Source organism: Euprymna scolopes, chromosome 37 (genome assembly GCF_053919585.1).
Source record: "Euprymna scolopes isolate OS-2025 chromosome 37, ASM5391958v1, whole genome shotgun sequence".
Taxonomy (NCBI): domain Eukaryota; kingdom Metazoa; phylum Mollusca; class Cephalopoda; order Sepiida; family Sepiolidae; genus Euprymna; species Euprymna scolopes.
The window spans coordinates 57,461,941-57,483,430 of record NC_136518.1 but is presented as its reverse complement, the minus strand read 5'-3'; the positions used below and the strand labels follow the sequence as shown (position 1 = coordinate 57,483,430).

General features: G+C 34.3%; 1 protein-coding gene across 11 annotated transcripts in view; it reads left to right on the top strand.

Moving 5' to 3' along the window:
- LOC145261200 (endothelin-converting enzyme homolog) overlaps window positions 1-21,490 on the top strand; it is a 662,230-nt gene that overhangs the window by 111,062 nt on the left and 529,678 nt on the right. The gene's annotated exons all lie outside the window — the stretch shown is intronic.

Genomic DNA, 21,490 nt, shown 5'->3' with positions numbered 1-21,490 from the left:
AACAAAGCTCCGTGCGAAGCACGGGTATCTTTGCTAGTATATATATATATATAAAACATTTTGGAACCAACCTTATGTGTGTGTGTATATATATATATATATATATATATATATATATATATATATATACACACTCTCTCAAAACAACTGATCCTCTAGTTAGGGACTACTTTTAACAATTAACTCTTGTAAAACTCTGTGAAACGTTGAGCATTTTGGTCTTCCTTTTTCATTTTTAATTCATATATTCATACATACATATATTTCCCCCAAACTTCTAGCCTTGATGAAGGGAAAACTGCTATGGTTTCAAATGATCTAACATAACAGCAAGGGAGATTTGATTCCAAACATTTCTCAGATGTTATATCTCCCCTCTTTTGGAAATAGGATACGATTATGAATATCTCCAGTATCGAATTATTCTTATACTCTAAGCTTTACTTTATCTATGAAAACCAAAGATATAACGTGAGAAATACTTAGAATCAGCCCCCCCCCCCCCTCTTGCTGTTATTTCAGATCATTTGAAACCATAGCAGCAAGTTTTAGTCTCCCCTCCATCAAGGCTAGAGGTTTTGCGGGAAATATCAGATATTTTGTAATTCATATACAAAACTAAGAAAACAAATGACTGATTGAAACATGTTATGGCTGTAAAAAAGTGCCAAAAAAAAAAAAAGGCTCTGGATGATGAATGATCCCCTTAATGTGCGACCATAAGGGCAAATGTTGAATAGCCCACTACACAATTCAGGTCATTACCTTTCCAATGAGCCTTCATTTGTTAAATTCTGATCAATATTTGCTAGGATTTTGAACTTTTAAAATTGATCCAAAAGGTTGTGTGTGTGTGTATATATATATATATATATATATATATATATATATTACACACGCACACACACACAATTACTCGTAGCCAAATTGAATATTGAAATGGTCATATCTTTGGTTCTATGGGACGAAACTACATAAAAATTGGCAGGCTTTTTGAAGATTATAATACTATTCCATGCTTAAAATTTTATGACAATTGGTAAAAAAGAACATTTTCAAACCAATAAAATATCCAAATTTGCCCACATTTGTATATATAGTGTCCTAGCAAGCCAGTTTTAGTTTTGCTGCTTTGGGATAAATTTTGCATAGTTTTTTTTTTTTTGTCTCTCCTGTGGCCTTGCCAGGTCACTAATATATATATACTAGCATTTAAGCCTGGTGTTGTCCGGGTATTTGGAGGTGTATGTTGTGACAAAAAAAAAAAAAAAAAAGAAAAAAATAAGCGGTCAATTCTAACTTTGAGCCCTATTATGACCCCTTAACATTTAATATTTTGGACTCGAATCAAGTTATTAAATTAGATCCATGTCCAAGGAACCTATATCTAAAATTTCAAGTGTTTAGACCCAAAATTGTCGGAGGAGTTTGGTAGAGTTCTCAAAGGTCCAATCGTTGAACTTTGACCCCTTAACAGCCAAATTTCTGGCCGAAAACAGATTACAAAGATTTTCCCAAAATCTCAATACCTTGTATATCAAATTTCGAGTCTGTAGACTTAAAATTGAGTTATTGCGTAGGAACATGTGCACACACACACACACACACACACACACAAGCACTTTCACTTACATATATGCGTGTGTGTGTATGTCATTAGCAACTCTTGTTGGAATGAGTGGGGTAGTACATGACGCAAAATATAATAACGCAATAAAACAAGCCATAAAGACAGAAGAGAAAAAGAGAAGTAGACCAAAATCTTGCATGTTGACAACTATGACCATCCGTGCAGATGAAATGGGAACGATGCGCTTTTTTCGCTCATTTCTTTCCCTCTCTTTTCTATTAGTATGTGGATTACAATATGCTTGTACATAGGTTGCATACGGAATAATTCACACCTCTGTCAGATCACCAAAGTTAAGCAACATTGAGCCTGGTTAGTACTAAAATGGGTGACCATTTGGGAATTCCGGATACTGTATTTGCTCTTCACTTATCTCTGCATTTTTTCCAGTCGTCCTGGACTCCTCCTTACCACTGGACTCGGGCATTACTGATTCAGGAGAGGTATGGTTAGTGATTCTGCAACCCTTGCCTCACAATTACATATGTAGCTACCCTTACAGTGGGTATCCATTGTCTCATGAGACTGAATGGAGGCATAACACGTTATTGCCTTTCACTTGTTTAAAAAAGTTAAAAATAAGATGATCCGATAACCAACGATATAATAATAAAAAAATTAATGGTTCGTATTATTAGGGTATTTAGTTCTCATTTGGTGTTATAGTTTCAGTCAATGTAACCTTCAACCTCCTTCAGGTGTGTCTTATCAAACTTGGGATTCTGCTTTTTAATTTTTTTATTTTTTTAAGAAAAAAGTAATTTTTATAAAATTTAAATTTCTTTTTTTAAGAAAAAAGTAATTTTTATAAAATTTAAATTTCTTTTTTTAAGAAAAAAGTAATTTTTATAAAATTTAAATTTCTTTTTTTAAGAAAAAAGTAATTTTTATAAAATTTAAATTTCTTTTTTTAAGAAAAAAGTAATTTTTATAAAAAATTTGATTTTTTTTTTTTATTTTTAAGAAAAAGATAATTTTATTAAATTGGTAAAATCTTACCTGCTTATTTTGTTCGTTGCTATTTGGCTTTTTTTTTTTTTCATTTTTTTTTCCCTTTCCACTTCCTTTCTTTATCTTGTCTTGAATACCTTCTTTTTCCCCTCTATTTACAGTTTTCTCTGAAAACTGAAAATGTTAATTTTGTGACGAATTCTAAGACTTCACATTTGAAAGTCTTAGAATTCGTCGCAAAATTAACATTTTCAGTTTTCAGAGAAAAATGAATGGTAAAATAAGAAAGCCTCCATTTCATCGTGGCTGCTGCATCTGAAATTGGAAGTGGTGAACTGGTGCAAATCCTCCGAAAATTCCTAATTATATCCTATGCTAGATTTTTTTTTTTTTTTTTTTTTTTTTTTGCGAAATAATTTAATTAACAAATAATTAAATTAAACGTTTTATAATTGGAACGTTTTTTTATTTTTTTATTTTAAGAATATTTAAAAAAAAAATTAATTCCAAAACAAATATATTACAAAGTAATAAACAATTATCAAATAATAGACTGTCTTATTATAAATGATAAAAAAAAAATAAAATTTGCCAAAATCTATGCGGCCTAAAATAATCTGACCTTTTCTGGAATAAAACCAGTTCACAACTTTTGACCTCAGATATGGTTGCCACGATGAAGTGGATACTTTCTATTTGACCAATACTTAAATACTGTCTAGTGTTGCGTTATCTGAATTCTATTGACCTTATATAAAGATGAACCAAAAATCATGCATGATTCTAACCAACTTCTTTGCCTGAATATTGAAATGATAATGTTAGGCAATCACTGTTAAGATTTAAAGCTACTTTATAAAACTCACTAGGTCTGTCTATCTCCATATTTTCAAACTCTATCTCTTCCGAAACTAAGTTCCAGAGCGGATTTAGGGGCCTCAAATGATTCAATTGTTTTATGGACCGTTCTTTTATGGGCCTTTCGCCAGTTAAAATAGTTTTTAAGGGGGTCAAAAAATGGGTCAAAGTTGAAAAAATCGTTCTACATTTTGTACATTCATCTTCATTTATTTTTCATCAGTTCATATGTGTGTCATGTTGGTATAGTGGTAACGTCACCAGCTTTGAATGCTACAGTTTTGCTTTTGGTTTCGATTTTAGCTGATGGCACCCAAATACGTTTTTTTTTTTTTTACTTTTGAAATCCCGACGCTATAATAATATATACAAAATCTGGATAAATTTAAGCATATTTTACGACCGGGTAAAGCCCCCTTCCATTAGTTTTTGTTTAATTATTAGAAAATGAAACTTTTTTTTTTGTCCTGTATTGACCTCCATCCCCTCTTCGTTTTTTTCCTTTTCCATTGTCAAATGCAACAGGACAAACCTTGTCTTAGCTGCAACCAACTAGCCTTGCTTTCGGCTTCTATTATCTGACCTGTCATGTTCTGCCTTTCTCTCTAGGTTGATGATTACCTGTTTTCTGAATGCTTCATTTATTTTTTTTGTGTAAAGAACAAGACACGTGTGTGTGTGTGTATATATATATATATATATATATATATATATATATATATATATATATATATATATATATATAATGTTACAAAACTCATTATACACACAAACCTGATGAACATGTTCGCGGTTGTAAATTTTGTCAGGTTGTTGTTTTTGTGCCTTTCATATACTTGAAAGAAAAAAAGACCAGGACACGTGCGATAAGTACTGAAAGAAGACCAGGGGATGGGGGATCGAGAAAGGCTTGCTGCTACATAGTTTTTGGATTATCTTAAAACAAATGTTCACAAGGTTTTAATATTGTTTTGCATTAATGTCAAATATTATTGTACTCATAGAACTCTATGGAAATTCCATGGTGCTTTCTACATCAGTTTGTATAACTTTTCCGGTCTTCAAAGTATATGGCTATCCATCGGTTAGCCCTCCATTTCGTGAGAGGTCTTTGCCATTCATTGTGCTTCAAAACATTTCGTTTTTTTTTTTTGGCTTAGCTTTAATGTATTTGTTAAAAGTATTGGATAATAATAGATACTAGCAGAATATAATTAACTGTTAATAATAGTATTCCTTTTGAGATAAATGTTGGTTAATTCTATTAATATAAAAAAAAAAAATTACTCTTCTGCTGTAAAAATAATTTTCATTGTCACTTATCCGTTTATTTAAAACTAGCCTGGGTGGCCAGCGTTGCCCGGGTATTTGGAGGTGTGTTGATAAAAAAAAAAAAAAGTTGTAGTAGGTAGGCAGGATTGAACCCATGACGTGGAGGTGTGTATAAGGGTGTTGGTTGAGCAAAAAAAAAAGGTGGGGGGATTGCAAGTGCAAAAAAAAAGAAAAAAGAGTAAGCATGCTCGAACCCGTAATGCGGTACACGAAAAAGAGGTGAAATAAACTGCTTTATCGATGAGCTTACTGTGGTTGTAATGTCAAAGGCAGCCGAAATAACGCCTTTTATGCAACGTCATTTACGCAAGCTTTGAATGACTTGCAAAAAATGTTAGCAGAAAAAAACGATCCTTCCTGTAGAAAAGTGCCCAGTTGAGGGTGAAGGAATTAATGATTTTGGCCAATTTTTTTATATTTGTCATCTGAAGGGTCGAGCTTCAAAATGATACTGATCTCGTGAAAGTCCATTTCTGTCGAAAGTTTGTGAGACATACAAACATACAAGCATTTAAACAGACAGGTGGAATTTATATTATAGACTAGCGGGGGGGGGGTACCCGGCGTTGCCCGGGTGTTTGGAGGTGTAAAAGAAAAAAAAAAGTTTTAGTAGGAAGATAGGATTGAACCCCAAAGCCTTGATGCGAAGGTGGAAATGAAAGGGGGGAAAAAAAAGCCAGACACCTAACCGTCTCGACCATGAGGGAAAGGAACTGATAAAGGTGTTAAGTGAATGTTTATGAAGTGAAATAAACAGGTGCGAGGAAGTGGCGTGGTGTCTGACCTAATTTTGCACTTCAAGCCAGATTATTCGCTTTTCGAAGCGGTGAGCTGATAAAAGTCGGGCAAATTAAATACACACGTGACCTTTGCTTGTAACTCGTAGATATTATCATTTAGACGTGATATAAAAAGTTTACAGAAGGAGTGAGCCGACCGAATCTCGGAAAAAAGCCTTTCGCAGATATACACAAAAAGTGAACATACATACATATATACACACACACACACACACTTTTGCTTTTTTTTTATATATATATATATATATATATATATAGATTGTAGCAATTTAATTCTTTTATCAAACAAATAGTCTTCCTTGCTGTTCAAATAATTTGTATTATTTGGATTCTTCGGACTTCTGTTCTCATCTTGAGTATCATTTTAACAATGTACGTGATGTAACCTCCAACCTTGTTCAGGCGTATCTCGCAAGGACCCATGGTGTAGTAGTTAGAGTTCTTGGAAAAATCAATTGTAAAAATGATCTGAAAGTTCAATTCTCAGTGTGGGTGACCGAAAAATACAATTTTGAATTACTTAGGACCTCTATCAAGTCATGGCTGGAATGAGAGCATGCTATCCCTTGAAGTAAATAAAGGGTTCCATTGGAAATCCTGTTTGAATTCCTGAGTTTGACAGAAACGTTCCAGAGTTCGACAAGATACACCTGAAGAAGGTCGGAGGTTACATCGATAGAAACGTGAAAAATGACACTCAAGATGAGTCTGAAGGATCCAAATACTATGAAAACGAATGTTACTTTTCGGAAAGTATTTAAAATTGTACTGTCATAGGACAAGTAATAACTCGACTTTTTTTTTACAGTGATCACCACTTATCAAGGCCCGGAAGCCACTCGGGGATAAGGGTTATTGCAAGTACGTTACGTTAGTGTGGAGATTTGATGAAGTGTTTACTTAAGGGGGCGGTTCATAAGGAATTTGTTAACGTTGGACTTGAATACATCCAAGTTGTAGTCTGGTGGGAAGCAGGCAGACGGAACAGTTCCACAGGCGTGCAGTTCTAAGAAAGAAGCTTTGTTCATGGAATCCGCGTTTTGATTTAGGCACAGATAAAGAGTGGGGAAAACTTTTGACAGTGGATTCAGCTAGACGGGTGTTTTTCATGAAAGATTGGCAAGGGGGGACCAGAGATTGGAGTTCAGACGAGCACCTGCCATGGAAATAACGATAAAACAAGGATAGGCTCGCAACGTCTCTTCTGTGGGAGAGAGGTTGCAGGGTAGAGAAAAGGGCATCCCCCACGAAGCCTATTTTGTACTCTGTCAAGGCAGGATAGGCTGTTTTTAGCAGCTCCTGCCCAGATATGGCAACAGTATTCCATCCTTGGACGTACTTTCCTGAATAAACTGATCGTGCTCCTTTTCTCTGTCCTCTCTAACCCGATCGTTTCATATATTTTTCTCTTTTCCTTACCATGATGTCATTTCGCACACCGCTCCGTATTTCTACCATATGCATGTCTGCACTCTGTTACATAACTTCCGACATTCTTTACATGTATCTTGTTGAACTCGGAGAATCAATCCTGTTTGTCAAAAAATTAAGCTTTTAACCATTGAAAAATAAATGGTTTCATAATCAAACAAGACATGAATAGAATTTTATATTTTTTTTACTGAAACTGTCAATTTTGCTGTGAAGACTAAGATTTCAGACCATTCATTCATTCATTCTAGTGAAGTTGGATGACTTTCATTTTGTCAAAGAATGACTTCCTGTCTTTTTCCCTATTGGCTACTTGCATCTCTACTTTAAACGTTGTCGTCTCATCAGTTAACTGCCGCTTTATCTGCAGAGTGAAGTAATGTATCAATTTTGTTGCAATGCTTTATCCGTTCATACAAAATTCGAATTTTTTTTTTCTCATTGTTTCGAAAATCTCCAATTATGGCTTCACTTAAATAACAAATTTGTAAACCAACACTCCAAATTAGGCTCAAATTTTGACACCTGTCATCTGAAGATTAGTACTTTACAAAAACCATGAATTTTTTATTAGTAGTGCCAGCTGTATGTCAAGCGTGGGATTTAGTGATGTGTCGCATAATCAGGTGTTTCCTTTTTCATTTAACCATTTCTGCTCTAGACTTCATGTTTATTAAATAACTCTATTTAGTGAAATTGATCATTGCTCAAGTCTTAGTATAACTTAGATTTCTTTAAGCATATGTAAATTGTAGAAGAACCATGTTGAATTTAAAATGTGATACGAAACGATTGTAGGTCGGTTTCATTCTGTTAAATCAATCTGTTCAGTCCGTTTTTTTTTTTTTTTGAGTTATCCTTTAGCATCCAGAATCCCTATTTACTCTTCACTAGGCCAGTTAGGTACAAAATCTATCTATAATATAAATCTCACCTGTTTGTTTAAATGTATGTAGTGTATGTATGCCTAAAACTTTTGACAGAGGTGACTAATTTTCACGAGATTGGTATCATTTTAAAGCTCGACCCTTCAAATGACAAATATCGAAAAATTGGCCAAAAACATTAATTCCTTCACCCTCAACTGGACCCTTTTCTACGGGGAGAGGGTTGCTTTTTTTTCGTCAATATTTTCGAAAGTCATCCCCTCTTTTTCATTGTCTAGCCTTAATTTAAACCTACGTCACTTCCGGTTTGGTGATGGGCATAAAAGCAAAGACGTCACTTTTTTTTTTTTTTTTTTTTATTTTTTCCTCCTTTGCAATACGGGTTTGAGCTTGCCTGCCTACTACCACTTTTTTTGCTCAACACACCTCCAAACACCCAGGCAACGCCAGGCACCCAGGCTAGGTTTTAATATGGGGAAGAAAAAAATCCAGCTGCCTAAAGAGAGATGCCCTGGATTGGGACAAAAAAATAAATGCCTCTGTCTAGGATTTCTTCTTTACTGACCGGCGACAGTATATTACTATTGTAGTATTAGAATCGATTGTCAAAATTGGGAACCATTGTATTGGTAGTGTTATCGAGATAAATTTGATAGCAATTTGGAAAGGAAAAATAAAACCTCGTATCTTGGTCAGTAATTGATGTATTGGAAAAATTTAAAGTACGTGTTTTGTTGAATCCTCTTGCAACCAAAGTGATATTCAAAAGATGCCTGAATGCCAGTTTGATCCTAAAAATCGGTTCATCCTTACTGTTGTTGCTGATGGTAAGAAAATCAGTCGAAAACGGTGTTAGGACAAAGTGGGTTCCAGATATTAAATACTTCCTGTTACTTTTAAAAAAAAATACTGTTACTATTAAAAAAAATTTTTTTTTTTTTTTTTAATTGAAGTTCACAATACAGAAAAATAAGTATTTAGTTTCTGATATATTTTTTTTTCCAATTTTTTCTTTTTTTTTATCAAACAAAAAGAAGCTCAAAATCAAGAAATACCTGAGACTATTTATGATCTTTATTCTTTTTCATAAGCGTTTGAAGCCTTGAAACAAATTCTAAAATAAGTTTCCAAACTAAATATCTATATAGGTGGCAAGAAAATTGGATTTTATTGCGTTTGGTAGAAGTTAATTTTTACTTTTTGTTTTCAAACAATACTCCACTCTTAGCAAACACCTTTTAAGACTGATATATTTCCACTTAAGAACAAGTGTTCTATTACATTAAATAATTGTGAAACAAATTAACCTCTAAAACTTCTAGAGCAGATCTTGTGTAATGAATGAAGCAATTGTATCGGAGTTGAAAAACTTGTCATACAAAATTATGTGAATGTATTGGAATAATGGAGAAAATGGAACTTTTACTCTAGGTTTTGACACTTGTTTTACTTTGATATAAAAAAAAAAAAAAATTAGAATTGTACAGTAGTCTCCTATGCTGTTAGTCCTGGATATGACCTTAAACTATATCCGATGGTGAGGCCTCAGCTTGCGGGCTTTGGGGAGTGTGTAGCCACTCTTTGCCATTGCTCCCAAGTCCACTCTGACCCGGAGTGGTAGTACCTGTTAAGGTCCCAACTATGGGTTAAATAGAAACTGACTTGAAAAAAAAAAAAAAAAAAATTCTATTAAACAAATTTTTCTTCAAAATAACTGGATTTGGCATTAAATAACCTGAAAAGGGTTAATATGCTGTAAAACAACCAACCAACCTATATTGTCTCTCTCTCTCTCTCTCCCTTCGATTACGTGTAGTGATGGGACGATTCCAATATTTTTCTCAATTTCGGTACAATTACAGATTCTGAGTCTATAAATCTAAATATTTAACTATAAAATTGTTATTTTCCGATTACCATAAAAAAAAAAAAAAAAAAGTTAATGGTGTGCATATTTTCTCAAACGTAAAAGCACATTTTTGGGAGCGATCTGTAGCTTTTATCTTTTACTTTTTTAGTTTAAAATAAATATCTATTTTATTATTATTAGTACCAACAGTGGAAGATTTTATTTTCAACAAAATAAAATTAAAAAAAAATGATAATTCAAGGAATTGTTTTTGGAATTAAAAAAAAAAAAAAAAAAATAGGCACAAATTTTTTTGATTCCGATACCCCAAAAAGTTCTGGTATATATATATATATTTTTTTCTGATTCCGATTAAAACTAACCTTGTTGAGATGATTAGACATTAGAGAGGAGATCAGTTTAGCCTATAAATTTAATGCAAATTGATCACTCACTTTTCGACCAGGTAGTTTTTGGATTATTCAAACTAGTTCTAATTTTGGCTCACGGAACGAGAACAAGCTATTTCCTTGTATTAATCATTCAAAATTCTACGCAGATTTCAGTTTGAATAACACTATTTGAAGAAGGTTGACGTTTACATCAACTAAAATGGGAGAATAATATCCAAAATGAGAACAGTAGCCCGAATAATCTAAATACAAATTATCAAACCTCATCTAAAAAAAAATTCTGCAACTGCGTTTAAAAAATCTAAAATTTCGCGTTTTTTTGTTTTTTCTTTTTAAAAAAAATTTTTTTAAATCGTAGTGTTAAAAAAGCGAAGTAGGTGGGGGAAGGAGTCTGTTGCCATGTGTTCATGGACATAATTTTATGCACATAAAATTATTAAATATTTGAATAAAATATTTATTAAAAATAAAATAAAAATATGCCCCCCCCCCCCAAAAAAAAGAGGCAGGGATGACGTAAAAAACAAAAATAAAAGAAAGGTAACTTCACCACAAAGAAAAGCGAAAATCACAAAAATAAGCAAGGTTAAAAGAAAAGAAAAAAAAACTGCTTACATATCGCTAAAAAAAATATCCGATCTTATATAGTAGTTGTGTTTGTGTGCACAACTTTCCGACAGCCCACTCCAATGGATAGTGCACACCATTTTTCAAGGTTGTCAAAGGTTAAGGTCAGAGCCTATGTATATATGCTCTTCTACAGCCTACACCATTGGACCGATCATAACCAAACCTGACATGATGATGCTCTCCGACTTGGGGGGGGGGGTGCACACCATTTTTCATGGTCAAGGTCAAAGATTAAGGTCATATTTGGTGCGGTTCTTCCTACCTCCACCTATGGGTGATGCACACCAAGCTGGGGAGCCGCCACCATGGTGCCGGCTAACTTTCAATTTGAATCGGATCACCCTCAACCAGTCTGGATTAAATTTGGCATGATAGTGATCACTAACACAGACCAAAATTTATTTCCGCTATAGTTTCGATTACAACATCCACTTACTGCAAGCGTACCCAAGTGTACAGCAAAGTTTCGTGCGAAGCGTGGGTATCTTTCCTAGTATGTATATATTGCACCTGACTTGCTCTCCAGAAACTGTGTAGGGGAACTGACAGGTTAAAGAAAAAAAAAAAAAAGACTAAATTAATTTTTTTGCTCAGGACAATAAGTTGTCTTAAGCCGATTGATCTGATTCATTCCTTGTAACTCGACTTGTCCTTCTCATTCTCACTTCCCCTTCCTTCATTGGACTGTTTACATATCACCTTCAAAGGTGATATGACTTATGCCTGCAAGCTCGCATGGTATTAAAGTCTTCCTGTCATATCGGATATCACTGAAGAAGAATAAGAAAGCAATTAGTTACAACAATAGTAATTCCCTCTGTCTCCATGGTAATCGGACAGCTGGAAGGGACATTTCTAATTGAAGTCTGTATCAGTTTGTTATTGGAAGATAATAATAATAAAAAAAAAGAATCTCCAACTTTTTGTTGGAAACTGAATTATACATACATACTTGTGTGTGTGTGTGTGTGTGTGTGTGTGTGTGTGTGTGTGTGTGCGTGTATACATGTTTTTGTGTGTAACAACGCGTATGTTGCTTGTGTGAGGGAAATATTAGCAGTAGCAGCCATCTTAGCACATATGAAAATTAAGCAAGTGTGCACTCGCTGACAGCATGGAAAAGAGAAAAAAAGGCAGAACGTGGTTGAGCAAAAAGAAGTTTTTTATACCGGCAAGATGGACGTGTGAGGGTGAGAAAGCACTGGCTATGGCCGGCGTCAGGTGATAGGGAAAGAGACTTTTAAAAAGCACATGTTGTTATTTGGCAGAATGCTGTAAAACACCTGGGTGTGCAAAAACACTTTTGAAAGATAATGAAATGTATTTCGGTTACACTTGGAAAAAAAAAAAAAAAAAATGCTAAGTCAGATTTTTATTTCTTTGCTTTTGTGTTTATTTCTTTGTGAGGGTACCAGACAATGTGTGGCTCGGAGAGGTTAGGTATGTAGCAACACAGTTAAAGTGTAACGACTGTGGTACATATATATATTACGGCATAATTGCGTTGACACACCGGTTCTCGAAGATAAGCAACGTTGAGTCTGGTTAGTATCAAATAGGTGACCATTTGGGAATTCTAGGCGTTGTATGTGCTCTCCGCTTATCTCAGCATTTGTTTCCAGTCGTCCTGTATATACACTTCATTTGCCACTGGTATTTAACAATCTCAGCTCAGGAGAGATGTGGTTGGAGATTGTGCACCTCCTGCTACAAAAATTTTCACGCGCAAGCAACCCTTCGTGGGTACCCATAGTCTAAGACTGAAGGAGCCTTTTTTTTTTTTTTTTTTTTTTTTACATAGGCATCACCACATTATCAAGGCCCAGAGGCCACTCAAGGATAAGGGTTAAAGAGTGTACAGTAGAAATTGGACAATATAGTAATCATTAGTAATGAAAATTTGGTAAATTTGATAACTTATATGGAATGGCTCATCAAGAACTTATTTACGTTAGACTTGAAGACAACCATATTGTAGTCAGCCGGAAAGCAGGAAAACGGAAGACAATTCCACAGGCGTGCAGTTCTAAGAAAGAAGCTTTGTTCATGGAATCTACGTTTAGGTTTAGGCACAGATAAAGTGGGGGAAATTATTGATAGTGTTTTCAGCTAGACGAGTGTTTCTTGTGAAAGCTTGGCGAGGGGGGACCATAGATTGAAGCTCAGTCGAACACTTTCCATGAAAATAACGATACATCAGAGACAAACTCGCAACATCTCTTCTGTGAGATAGAGGTTGCAAGGAGGAGAAAAGGACATCTCCTACGAGGCTACGAAGTCTATTTTGAACTCTATCAAGGCAGGCCAAGTCCTTTAAAGCAGCTCCTGCCCAGATGTGGCAACAGTATTCCATCCTTGGACGTACCTGGCTCTTATATAGATAGAGAATTGCATCAGCAGTGAGATATCTACCGGATCGATAGAAAGATCCCACCATTTTTCCAGCGGCCTTGGCAACAGATTTGATGTACGTGTTCCATTTGAGATCAGGAGTAATGGTCAAGCCCAGAAGCTTGTCAAAACTTGACGCCTCCTGAAGACGAGAGCCATTCATTTCAATTGATAAAAACACCCGTCTAGCTGAATCCACTGTGAAAAATTTCCCCCACTCTATATCTGTACCTAAATCAAAACGCAGATTCCATGAACAAAGCTTCTTTCTTAGAACTGCACGCCTGTGGAACTCTGTTCCGTCTGCCTGCTTCCCTCCGGACTACAACTTGGATGTCTTCAAGTCCAATGCTAACAAATTCCTAATGAACCGCCCCCTTAAGTAAACATTTCAGCAAATCTCCTCACTAACGTAATGTACTTGCAATAACCCTTATCCCTGAGTGGCTTCCGGGCCTTGATAAGTGGTGATCAGTGTAAAAAAAAAAAAATGTTGATGATGTAAAGAGAGAAGCTTGGTTTTAGATGCATTAAAAGTAACCAGCCACTCCTTACCCCATTGTACTACGTGCTCAAGATCAGAGGAGAGAGAATTGGAGAGAACTTGGTTGTTTACTGTCTTAGATGTGCTACCATAAATGGTAGTGTTGTCAGCATAGATGTCTACAAATGATGTAAGGATGTGATTTGGAAGATCATTAATGTAGATCAGGAAAAGAGTTGGGTCCAGGATGGACCCCTGAGGGACACCGGCATTAATACTGTGAGCTTCTGATTTTTCCCCTCAACTACTACTCTTATGAACCTATCAGAAAGAAATGATTTAATAATTAAGACATTTCCAGCAATACCATAGCTAGAGATCTTATGAAGTAAACCTTTATGCCATACCCTATCAAAGGCCTTAGATATGTCAAGAGCAATTGCCCTAGAAAGGTTGCCTCCGTCGAGAGATTTGCTAATCCTATGCGATATAACTGTAAGCACATCTGCTGTAGATCTAGCAGAACGGAAACCATATTGAGTGTCACTAAGAAGGTTATTTTTGTTGAGATGGTTGATTACTTCTGTATTTAACACAGATTCCAGCAACTTACTCATGACGCACAGGAGACTTATTGGCCTGTACTGAGAGGGGGATGAGCGATCACCTGAATTCTTAAGTACAGGGCATACTGATGAAATTTTCCAGGGAGATGGGAAACTATTCTCTGTAAGACAATGTTTAAACAGTTTTGTAAGTATGGGCGCTAGTTCAGGTTGAAGTTTTTTGAGTACTCTCCAAACAAATGGAGCTAGTATCTGTTCGCCTTTGTCATACTCTTTGTCTCCCTGGAAATGTCTCTCTATGATGCGTCTCTATGGAAATAGTGTCTCGTGCGCTGTGACTCCCTATGATAATTAGATATTGTAGTCACACAGCACATGAGACACCATTATCAGGGAGATTGATAAAAACAGAGGCTGAAGCGTCAGACATAATAGGTGATCAAATATTGGTCAACTTTGGATTTGAAGCAGATGGTACCAATATCCTGATCCTCTGTAACGTGTGTGTATGGCATAATCACGTTGACACACCGGTTCTCATCAGATCACCCAAGTTAAGCAATGTTGAGCCTGACTTGTACCAGATGGGTGGCCATTTGGGAATTCTAGGTGCTGTATGTGCCCTCTGCTTATCTCGGCATTGTTTCCAGTCTTACTGAACCTCTACTTGCCACTTGGATTTAACAATGTCAACTTAGGAGAGGTGTGGTTGGAGATTGCGCAACTCTTGCCACAAAAATTCTATGCACAGGCATTCTTACAGTGGGTATCCATAGTCTGTCAAGACTGAAGGGAGCTACCATATATATCTTCAGAAATGGTGTTTTTTTTTGTTTTTTTTTTCTTTTTTTATGGAACACATTTATAATTCAAATTGAATATAATTTGGTTCCTACAGAATTTTCCTTTTTCTTCTAAGAAAAAATGTAACAGAATTCAATTAGAAATCTCCCTTCTTGCTGCACGATTACCATGGAGATATTAATACAAAATTACTATCAAGAGAATTTTGAGTTGGATATCTGAGTCAGATCTTATATTTTCCGAATCACCTCCACAAAACATGGTTACTTTGATTTAATAACTTTCTATAGCTTATTACTAGGGCTGTGACAACAGAATATTATTTTCATTCTTGGGTATATATCCGTCACAGACACACTTAATCAACCGAGAACCACAGCAGTCTTTTTTTTTTTTTTTTTTTTTTTTTTTACAAGGTGGTCACCACTTATCAAGGCCCAGAAGCCACTCAGGGATAAGGGATATTGTAAGTACAGTCCGTTAGTGTGGAGATTTTAGAGTGTCTACTTAAGGGGGCGGTTCATCAGGAATTTGTTTGTTGGACTTGAAGACATCCAAGTTGTAGTCAGGAGGGAAGCAGGCAGACGGAACAGTTCCACAGGCATGCAGTTCTAAGAAAGAAGCTTTGTTCATGGAATCTACGTTTTGGTTTTGGCACAGATAAAGACTGGAAAGTTTTTGACAGTGGATTCAGCTAGACGGGTGTTTTTTGTAAAAGATTGGCGAGGAGGGGGTACCAGAGATTCGAGTTCAGACGAGCACCTGCCATGGAAATAACGATAAAACAAAGATAGGCTTGCAACGTTTCTTCTGTGGGAGAGAGGTTGCAGGGAAGAGAAAAGGGCATCCCCCACTAAGCCACAAAGTCTATTTTGTACTCTGTCAAGGCAGGATAGGCTGTTTTTAGCAGCTCCAGCCCAAATATGGCAGCAGTATTCCATCCTTGGGCATACTTGGCTTTTATATAGATAGAGAATTGCATCAGTAGTGAGTTATCTTCTGGAGCGGTAGAAGGATCCCACTATCTTTCCAGCGACCTTGGCAACAGACTTAATGTACGTGTTCCATTTTAGATCAGGAGTGAAGGTCAAGCCCAGAAGCTTGTCAAAACATGGGGCTTCTCCTAGATGAGAGCCATCCATTTCAATTGATGCCAGATAGGGATCAGAGCGTTGATGATGTAAAGATAGGAGTTTGGTTTTAGATGCATTAAAAGTAACCAGCCACGTCTTCCCCCACTCAACCACTCGTTCGAGATCAGAGGATTTTTTTTTTTACATAGGCGTAACCACTTAACAAGGCCAGAGACCACTCAAGGATAAGGGTTAAGAATATACAGTAGTCAATTGGACAATATAGTAATCGTTAGTTATGGAAATTCGGTAAATTTGTTAACTTAAGTTGAACGACTCATCTAGAACTTGTTTACGTTGGACTTGAAAGGAAAACGGAAGAAAATTCCACAGGTGTGCAGTTCTAAGAAAGAAGCTTTGTTCATGGAATTTACGTTTAAGTAAAGTGGGGGGAATTATTGATAGTGTTTTCAGCTAGACGAGTATTTCTTGTGAAAGTTTGGAGAGGAGGACCATAGATTGAAGCTCAGTCGAGAAACTTACCATGAAAATAAGGATAAAGCAAACTCGTAACATCTCTTTTGTGAGATAGAGGTTGCAGGGAAGTGAAAAGGACACTTCCTACGAGGAAATATTAACGGATATATACTCAAGAGTCAAAACAATGAAAAGAATATGCTGTTGTCACCACTCTGCTTATTACACTCTCTGGGTTATGGAGTAATCCACATGTAAAGTCTAGTGGAAATCCTAACAGTAGTTTCTGCGTTAAAAAGAAGACAAACACTTGATTCTTTTTCCATATTTACTGTTTTCAATTTATTGATACTTTCTTTTATGAAATTGTTTTCTTAGAATAAAAATTGATTTTTATGACAATGTAAGTTTTATCTTTTGATTAAATAAATGTAAAGAAATGATTTTCCCTCCAACATAAAGCTGTAGTTTAGATGCGAACTGACATAAGATGTGCTATTCAGGCTTTCATGTCAATAGACAAAAGGCGGAATTCTATTTCCATGTTTCTGCTTTGTGGCACAATCTACTAGAGGTAGTGAGGATACCTAACCTATCCATGTTTTAAACATTTAGACGATATATAGACATACACATCTTCTTCGAAATGTTTTTCTACATGGCTTGTTGCACTTTGCTATTGTTGCCAATAAATCGTGTGGAGAGTCATTCTTATAATAGAAAAATTATTGCGAAAGGGATGAGAAAACAAAACTATCACGGAAAAGAAAATTATCCAACTTCAAATCTATAAAAGTGAGAATGTGTGTGTGAGGACACTTCTCAACCTATATACTCAACGAATTTTTGATCTACATACTTGAAATTTGGTATATTGAATAATCAAACCCGTGGAAACATTTTAATCAGTTTCCATCCACAAAAAAGAGCTGTTAAGAGGGTCAACATTGAAAATTTGGTATGTAGGAAGGTGGTTGATCAGATTTTTATCTGTTTGGCAACTGTTTCACGAATTTGCATGTGTGAATCGTTAATGAGATTCCGTATGTCAAGAATAAGTACGTTTGAAAACACTTTTTTAAAGATCGTATCAAGCTGACATAATGGCTATCATACTTGACATGCTGTCTTTAGATTTTGGTTTCAATCTCAGAGTATTTTTTTTTCTTACAAGAAATGAACTGTTAGGAAAAACATAATCGCATGTACATGTCTCAGTTTCTTTCAGTTTCTTTTTTTCATTTTTTAAAGGAATTTAATGTTACGTTTAATATCTACAGTATTTGTTTATAATAAGAATTCTGCATTAATTAAAATATACGTATTTTAGACCAAGCTGTCTGCTAGTATTATAATTATTCTAAACAAAATTTAGCAGTATCAATCCAACCAGAAGCTTTGAATTGTAAAGGATTAAGTAATTTACAGTATTAATTCAGGAGCAGCAGTGATACTCCTTTTTTTTTTTTTTTTTTTTATCAAGTCGAAAAGCTATAACTAAGAATTTCAGTATATTTTATACAATCATTATGATTGATTTGTTCTAGTGCTATAAATATAATCGTCCAAATCTTAGATCATATCAAATACAATTATGCTAAAATTTGATTGAGTTGACACCGCCTTTACTACTATAGAATTAAGTATAAAACTTCGATAGATTCTGATTGCATCTGGTTCCTTTTTTTTTCGTTTTTTTTTTTTCGTTTTTTTTTTTCGTTTTTTTTTTTTCGTTTTTTTTTTTTCGTTTTTTTTTTTTTTCGTTTTTTTTTTTTTCGTTTTTTTTTTTTCGTTTTTTTTTTTTTCGTTTTTTTTTTTTCGTTTTTTTTTTCGTTTTTTTTCTTCGTTTTTTTTCTTCGTTTTTTTTTTTCGTTTTTTTTCTTCGTTTTTTTTTTTCGTTTTTTTTTTTCGTTTTTTTTTTTCGTTTTTTTTTTTCGTTTTTTTTTTCGTTTTTTTTTCGTTTTTTTTTTCGTTTTTTTCGTTTTTTTTTTTTCGTTTTTTTTTCTTTCGTTTTTTTTTTTTCGTTTTTTTTAAAAATAAAACTAAGTCCCTTTTCATATGACTTGGCTTTTTTTTTACCTTTATAACCTTCATGTTAACTGTTTTATTTAACTTATGTTTAGGATAACACTACCATCTATGGCAGCACATCAAAAGCCGTAAGTTCTCTCTGATTCTCTCTCCTTTGATCTTGAACACGTGGTACAATGGGGAAAGAGGTGGCTGATTTACTTTTACTGCATCTAAAACCAAGTTTCTATTTTTACATCAATGCTCTGATCTCAATCTGGCATCAATTAAAATGAATGGCTCTCGTTCTGGGGAGGCTCCATGTGTTGACAAGCTCCTGAGCTTGACCTTTACTAAAATGGAGCATGTACATCAAATCTGTTGCCAAGGTCGCTGGAAAAATGGTGGGATCCTTCTATCGATCCAGTAGATCTCGCTACTGATGCAATTCTCTACCTATATAAGAGCCAGGTAAGTCCACGGATGGAGTATTGTTGCCACATCTGGGCGGAAGCTGCTAGAAAGACCTTATCCTGCCTTTACAGTTCAGAATAGACTTCGTAGCCCCTTTCTCTTCCCTGCAACCGCTTTATCTTTATCGTTATTTTCATGGCAAGTGCTCGTCTGAGCTCTAATCTATGGTCCCCTCCCTCACCAAACTTTCATGAAACACTCGTCTAGCTGAAAACACTATCAATAATTTTCCCCATTCTTTATCTGTGCCAAAACCTAAACGTAGATTCCATGAACAAAGCTTCTTCCTTAGAACTGCATACAGCTATGGAACTCTCTTCCATTTGTCTGCTTTCAAGCTGACTACAATACGGTTGTCTTCAAGTCAACGTAAACAAATTTTTGATGAGCTGTCTCCTGAAGTAATCCAATTTACCAAATTCCACTTCTAACGATTACTATCATATTGTCCCATTCACTGCTGTACACTCTTTAACCCTTATCCTCCAGTGGCCTCTGGGCCTTGATAAGTGGTAACTCCTATGTAAAAAAAAAAAAAAAAAATTTTTTTGAACCCTGCAGTACTTGCATGCGCAGTTTAGTTGAAATCGATGCAATATTTTTGAATTTAGAGCAAACAGACACTCTAGTCTATTAAATCTTTTTCCATATTTATTTTCAAGTTATTGATTTTAAAAAAAAATTTTTTTTATGAAAGATTTTCTGAGAATAAAAATGAATCTATCTTACAATACATTTATCTTTGATTTACAAAAAAAAAAAAAAAAAAAAATACGACAAAAAGAAATTAGTAAAAAAGAAGAATGATTTATCTGAAAGTTAAAAGTAATTATCTCAAAGTCTATGCTGTCATTTTAAATATAGATCTGATATACTCGTAACTGTGATTGGGCGTCTTTAGTATTTAAGCTTATGACTGCAGCACATGTCGCCATGGTAATTGTTCAGCTGTTGTGTATTTGTACAATTAGAAACTAAGTAATGTTTCAACTTCAAGCGTCTTTGATCGTAATGAAATCGTGTTATAGTAACTTCATTTACATAAACGTGTACACGTATGTACATATCCATGTATTTATGGGGTGAAAATTCAGATACTTCTGATTCTTGTGAAATTTTGATATTCCATACGTTTCAGTTTCGTTGTAATACGTTAAAGGTTTTAAAGGGGCATAATATGGGCATGATCTTCTATTTGAAAATTCAGATATTTCAGGTTTGCATTAAATTTGATCAATCATTAGAAACCAGCTGACAGGGGACTACCAAGAAAAACCTGGGAGAAAGTGTTACAGATGGGCTTGAGAGAAACTGATTAAGAACTGGCCAGAGATTCGTTAGTTTGGAAGTCAATTTCTAAAAGCTGTGTAATGTTGTGACTCTTTGGCTGTGATCATAGCGTAGTATCTTGTTAACTGTGGCAAGCAGAGCCAAGGGTCAAAACAGTACTATTATTAATTGATTAGAGTGACAGCGGATCGCTGGATCAATTATTAGGAAAACAATTAAATTGGGGGAAAAAATCGAACCTGGAGGCTACCACAGTTAAAAAACAAATAAACAAAAAAATAGACTCAACGGAGGAAAAAAAAGAGGAATGGTCCTATAAAAAATTGATTGAACATTAGACATAAAGAAGAAAAGATAAAGAAATTAGAAAAAAAATATATATATTCACACACGTAATGAAAAGAAAAGAATTAATATTGAGCTATTTTAATAGAATTAATATTGAGCTATTTTAAAAGAATTAATATTGAGCTATTTTAAAAGAATTAATATTGAGCTATTTTAAAAGAATTAATATTGAGCTATTTTAAAAGAATTAATATTGAGCTATTTTAATAGAATTAATATTGAGCTATTTTAAAAGAATTAATATTGAGCTATTTTAATAGAATTAATATTGAGCTATTTTAATAGAATTAATATTGAGCTATTTTAATAGAATTAATATTGAGCTATTTTAATAGAATTAATATTGAGCTATTTTAATAGAATTAATATTGAGCTATTTTAAAAGAATTCATATTGAGCTATTTTAAAAGAATTCATATTGAGCTATTTTAAAAGAATTCATATTGAGCTATTTTAAAAGAATTCATATTGAGCTATTTTAAAAGAATTCATATTGAGCTATTTTAAAAGAATTCATATTGAGCTATTTTAAAAGAATTAATATTGAGCTATTTTAAAAGAATTAATATTGAGCTATTTTAAAAGAATTAATATTGAGCTATTTTAAAAGAATTAATATTGAGCTATTTTAAAAGAATTAATACTGAGCTATTTTAAAAGAATTAATACTGAGCTATTTTAAAAGAATTAATACTGAGCTATTTTAAAAGAATTAATACTGAGCTATTTTAAAAGAATTAATACTGAGCTATTTTAAAAGAATTAATACTGAGCTATTTTAATAGAATTAAT